Source organism: Gopherus evgoodei, chromosome 11, assembly GCF_007399415.2.
Source record: "Gopherus evgoodei ecotype Sinaloan lineage chromosome 11, rGopEvg1_v1.p, whole genome shotgun sequence".
In the NCBI taxonomy this organism is placed as follows: domain Eukaryota; kingdom Metazoa; phylum Chordata; order Testudines; family Testudinidae; genus Gopherus; species Gopherus evgoodei.
Window position 1 is genome coordinate 80,106,533 of NC_044332.1, and position 6,301 is coordinate 80,112,833.

The window sequence follows — 6,301 nt, forward strand, 5'->3', positions numbered from 1 at the left end:
ATTCCCTTAGACACTCCAGTCTCCCAGTATCACCACCAGTGCCACTTGTCCTGGGGACGAACGGTATGAAAACCAACACCCCAGTAAAAGAAAACGGTTCTCTCAATCCCAAAGGACCAAGCCCCAGAGCCAGGTCAATAGACAAGTCAGATCTTTCCCACAAATTACGCTGTTGCCAATCCTTTAGAATCTAAAATCTAAAGTTTATTCATAAAAGGAAAAGGATAGAGATGAGAGCTAGAATTGGTTAAATGGAATCAATTCCATACAGTGATGGCAAAGTTCTTAGTTCAGGCTTGTAGCAGTGATGGAGTAAACTGCAGGTTCAAATCAAGTCTCTGGAGAACATCCCCCACTGGGATGGGTCATTCAGTCCTTGTGTAGAGCTTCAGCTTGTAGCAAAGTCCCTCCAGAGGCAAGAAGCAGGATTGAAGACAAGATGCAGATGAGGCATCAGCCTTTTATAGTCTCTTGCCATGCAGCCTTTGCTTCCTTTGTTCCAAACACAGGCTGCCCAGCACATGGCATGAAAACCCCCTTACAGTCCTGTCCATAGGCCTGTCCCTGCCTTGCTGAGTTACAAGGTGTATCTGCTTCTCTCAGTGGGTCAGTTGTCGCTGATGGTCCTTAATGGGCCATCAAGCAGGCCAGGCAGAGCTAACACCAACTTGTCTGGGGCGTCACCCAGAAGCCCAGCACAAGTGTGAAATACAGACAGTCTACAGCCAATACTTATAACTTTAAATACAAAAATGCTCCACGCACCCAGAGAGCACAATGAGAACCAGCAAACCAGAACCTCGTCCCAGGCACCTCACTCCACAACCTCTGTACAATGTTTGGTGCCACTACAGGGCCTTGGTTGCACCAATGATCTATATGGTCCCAGTTCAGCTAATGACGCCACTTCCCGGGGGTTGGCTGTGAGGTGAGTGTTGGGGGGTGACGGGGTGGCCCAGGCCCAGGAGCTCCTGCTGGAGGCCTCAGGGTCCTGCCACATCCGTCCCGGGAAAGGAGCAGTGGAGCAAAGTCCTCCAGTGGCCTAGAGAGCCTGTGCAGGAAGCCACCAATCAGGGGCGGGATCCAGGGGCCTGGCCAATCGGAGTGTTGCAGGCCGGTACAAAAGGCGCTGCAGGGAGACCCAGCCCAGAGGCAGCCCCCCACCGAGGCTGGAGGGTGCAGGGGGGCTCTTGGCTGGCCCAAGGGAGCTGCGGCTCTGGGCTGGCAGGGACTGGGGCAGCAAGGCCAAAGGACCCTGCGCTAAGGGTGGGGCAGTGCCAAGACGGGGGCTGCGAGGCTGGGGCAAGGGGAACGGAAAGCAGGTTTTATTTAAGGGACCCAGGGGCACGTATCTGCTATTCTTAGGGTCCCTGGGCTGGGGCCAGAGAAGGGGGTGGGCCTGGATCCTCCCCAGGCCACTCAGTAAAGTGTCCTACGACTGGACAGCAATTGACCCCCTCCCAGAAGGGACCTGAACTACCTATGGCCCAGCTGAAGAGTTGGGGCCAGAATAGACCAGGAGGGTGAAACCGGTGCCTCCAGAGAGAAAGCCCTGGGCGTACGGCCCGATACCGGGGCAGGGACTGTTTAAAGACCACAGACACACCTGACCAGAAGGGGGTGCTTGTGAGAGGTGGGTGCCAGGCCATTACGCTGATTGGATTTGTCATTGTCTCCTCAAATGCTCCATTGCTATGGGGACCTAGCCCCCAAAAGCTCGGTGACACCCACACCTACGTCTCCTGGACTGCCCGGAGAGCAAGCAGCCCTCTTCTGCCCACTGGGTAACAACACAGCACATAGGGGAAACCGAGGCACAAACAGAACTCACAAATATTCCCACTTAATGAGAGGGTAAGCGAGGGCTTAGATCCTTCTACAGCTGCAACTCAGTGGCCAGTTCACCAGAAGACTGCAGAGGGGCAGGGACAGGACGAAGTCCTACAGGAGCAGAGGAGGAGGAGGAGGCTGGGTGGGCCCTCAGGCTCGAGGGCGCAAGGGACAGCGCACGGCTGGGGCAGGGGCCCGCAGACAGGCTGAGGGAAGAGCTGCCCATTGTGGGGCATAACACGAAGTGCTGGGTTCTCCACCGGCTCCGGCAGGACGGCAGCGTGAGCCGTGGGGCTGCGGGGCACAGGCCGGAGGCTGGGGTGGTTTAGATTCCTAGGAAGGTGGGTCTGACTGACCTGGCTGGGGAGCTGAGTCACAAGCGAGGGACAGGCCCATGGGTGCCTGAACCAGCCGTGTCCCCAGCCTGGCGCGTGGTGGGAGTCCCTGGTGCTGGGGTCCCTGCGGGGCAGCGAGCGCCTGCAGGGCCGGGCGGAAGGTAGCACAGGAGTGCAGCTGGCAGGGAGACTCCTGCCCCGCCGCTCCTGGCCCCACAGGGCTGAGCCAGGGGTGCTGCTAACCGGGGAGCCCAGCCTGGTGTTGGCCAGCCGCTGGCAATGGCAGCCCAGGGCCCCACACTGGTGTCCACCCTCTGCATCTGAGCTTCCCCCACACAGGGCCTCACACTGGTGTCCACTCTGGCATGCGGGTGGGGGAAGGACCCCTCCAGGAGCTGGCTGGAGGGACCGGGCCTCCAAATGGGGGGCCAGCCTGTCATAAACAGATAGCTAAGGGTTAATGTTCTTTTACCTGGAAAGGAGTAATCTGAAACACCTGACCAGAGGACCAATCAGGAAACAAGACTTTTTCAAATCTGGATGGAGGGAAATTTGTGTGTGAGTTCTTTGTCTTCTGCCTGTACTCTCTTGGCTATGAGAGGATTTTTTGCTGCCTCCTGCTTTTCTAATCTTCTGTTTCCCAGTTGTAAGAACAAAAGATAAAATAGTGATTTATAGGGTTTTTATTTTGTATTTATATGTGTGTACTTGCTGGAATGTGTTAAATTGTATTCTTTTTGAATAAGGCTGTTTATTCATATTTCTTTTAAGCAATTGACCCTGTATGTGTCACCTTAATACAGAGAGACCATTTTTATGTATTTTTCTTTCTTTTTACATAAAGCTTTCTTTTTAAGACCTGTTGGAGTTTTTCTTTAGTGGGGAACTCCAGGGAATTGAGTCTGTAGCTCACCAGGGAATTGGTGGGAGGAAGAAGTCAGGGGGAAATCTGTGTGTGTTAGATTTACTAGTCTGACTTTGCATACCCTCTGGGTGAAGAGGGAAGTACTTGTGTTTCCAGGACTGGAAGCAGGGAGGGTGGAATCCCTCTGTTTAGATTCATGGAGCTTGCTTCTGTGTATCTCTCCAGGAACCCAGGGAGGGAACACCTGGAAGAGAGAAGGGAAGGGAAATGGTTTATTCCCCTTTGTTGTGAGACTCAAGGAATTTGGGTCTTGGGGTCCCCAGGGAAGGTTTTTGGGGGGACCAGAGTGCCCCAAAACACTCTAATTTTTTGGGTGGTGGCAGCTTTACCAGGTCCAAGCTGGTAACTAAGCTTGGAGGTTTTCATGCTAACCCCCATATTCTGGATGCTAAGGTCCAAATCTGGGAATAGGTTATGACACACCCCAATACCCAGGGGTCGAGGAGCCTGGGCCCAAACACCACCCAGCATGGTACCTGGCCTGGCTGCAAAAGGGAGGAGAAGCTGCAACTGCGGCAGCATCCGTCTCTCCCCAGGTGCAGCCCTGGGCTGGGCTCGCTGGAGACCCTGGGAGACGTTGGCAGGAGGTGTGAACTCCAGTGTCCCAGCCACATCCCAGCTGAGGCTGTTCCCTCTGTCCCCCTCCTCACCAGCAGCATGGAACAATTATTCTGAATTGCCTCGTGGTGTCTGTTAACTCTGAACCCTAGTGATGACGACCCACCCCCAGTGCTGGAATCTGTGCCACACTGAAACTGTGGGCACGGTGAATACATGGGATCAGGAAATGGGAGCCTGGATCCAGGCCAAACCTCCATGCAGCTGCTAAAGACTCGCCCAGAGGCTGAAGGAGCCGGGAATGTAGGTGGCCTTGAGGCTGTGGCATGTCCCAGAGAAGCAGGGGGCCCTGGGGAGTCTGGCATGGGACTGTTTAAGAGCTGGGCTGTAGCTCAGATGCCAGGGAGTTGTGACTCTGGAGTTTATGTTCAAAGCAGTTGATCTGACAGCGACTTGGCCACGGGCTCTGCGCTGCCGGGCTGCCTGGCCTTGCCTGGCCCTGCTAATGCTGCGTGTTAGCTTGTGTGGGGGGGAGGGCACCGGGCGAAGGGCTGGGGGTCCACAGAGATGTTACTGCCAGGGCCCTCAGGGAGGCCCCTGCTCCAGCATAGAGACCCCGGAGGGAAGAGGGTCAGAGCCCACGAGGGCCAGCGCCAGGGGGAGAGGGAGAGCTGTGGGGTGACAGCAGAGAGCAGACACTCGTCTCGGCCCAACGTAGACTCACCCCGCAGTGACGCGGCCAATGTGTTCGCACTGAGCAGATGCAGGCCGCTATTTATAGCAGGGTTACTAATGGGGCGAGTGCTTGGGGGCCGGGAGGGGGACCTGGCAGCAGGCGGCTGTGGCAGTGCTGCCCATTTCCAGCAGGTGGCAGTGCGGCGCGCTGAAACTCCCGACCTGCAGCCCCCTGCTAGCCCAGCCCTGGGCTCCCCTACCCAGCTCTGCCGGTGCCCCTCACTCCCGACCCGCAGCCCCCTGCTACCCCAGCCCTGGGCTCCCCTACCCAGCTCTGCCGGTGCCCCTCACTCCCGACCCGCAGCCCCTCCTAGTCCAGCCCTGGGCTCCCCGTCCCCCAGCTCTGCCGGTGCCCCTCACTCCCGACCCACAGCCCCCTGCTAGCCCAGCCCTGGGCTCCCTGTCCCCCAGCTCTGCCGGTGCCCCTCACTCCCGACTCGCAGCCCCCTGCTAGCCCAGCCCTGGGCTCCCCTACCCAGCTCTGCCGGTGCCCCTCACTCCCGACCCGCAGCCCCCTGCTAGCCCAGCCCTGGGCTCCCCTACCCAGCTCTGCCGGTGCCCCTCACTCCCGACCCGCAGCCCCCTGCTAGCCCAGCCCTGGGCTCCCCTACCCACCTCTGCCGGTGCCCCTCACTCCCGACCCGCAGCCCCCTGCTAGCCCAGCCCTGGGCTCCCCATCCCCCAGCTCTGCCGGTGCCCCTCACTCCTGACCCACAGCCCCCTGCTAGCCCAGCCCTGGGTTCCCCATGTGATGGAGTGGGAATTTTCTGTAATATTTTGTATGAATATTGTGTGTGCCTCAGTTTCCCCTCTATGCTGCAGTGTTCACTAGGTGACCGGAACAGGTGGTTAATGTTCTGCGGAGTCCCAGGGAGACAGGTGTTTTGAATGCTCAGCTGTGTGGGGCCTGGGCCCCATGTCTGGGGAGAGTCTGAGAAGGCAATTTGTCTGAACTGCCCCAGCTGGCCCAGGCTGCGACTTGCTGTTCTCTGGGCTAACTGAGCACTTTCCGCACTGTGCCAGACACCCAATAACCCCCTGCTGTCACCTCGCTGGCTGAGAGTCACTGCAGAGGCTGGGGGGTGGGCATTGCTCCCTTTGCGGGGACAAGTCTCAGATGTCCATCTCAGAGACCTGATGGGGGTTCCTGGCTCCAAGGGTTGGTCCCAGGAGGTGGGGAAGCCCAAGGGCTGACCCCAGGAGTGACCCATGGGACACTGAAGGGCTCTTCCCACGGACTGTTCCAGAGCATGGACCTGTGAATCCGTGACACATCCCTGAGCTCTGCCAGTTCCCCTCAATCTCAATCTGCAACCCCCTGCTGCCCCTCGAGCCAGGTGCCCCTGGGGGTGTGGCTCCTGCTCTGAACAGTGCTGGGTTCTAGTCCCACCATGCTGAGTCCCCAGTTACCCAGGCGACAGAGCCCAGAGATGGGGGGTGGCCCCAGTCGGACAGCGGGGCCTGCTCCTAGGGGGTGCAAAGAGGCTGCTGTGAGGGACGCTAGGGCTGGCCCGTCCCCTAGAAGGGCAGCAAGCAGGGCCTGCAGGGGCTGGGGTTTGCAGATGCCTGGTCTGGCTAGTGCAGGGGGCAGGACGTGTTGTCCTCCTGAGGGCCTGAGCAAAGGGCAGCAGAACTGTGCTTAGCCCCCCTGACTCCGGGGTCGCCCTCACCGGCTAACTAGGGGTAGGGGGCTGAAGGCCGACGAGATGAGGGCTGGGGCAGGCGGGTGTGTGGAGATGAGGCTGGCTGAGGAATCCCAGCTGCTGTTTGACCGGCTCCTCTCTGGCTGCTCAGACTGTTCCCGGTGGGTGATTTGCAGGGCTGGCATCCCGCCGACAGGGCTAGCGTCTGCGGGGCAGTGAAAGGCAGAGAGGAAACCGCTGGCCGTGAGGGTCTTGGGCCCTGCTGAACGCTGGGT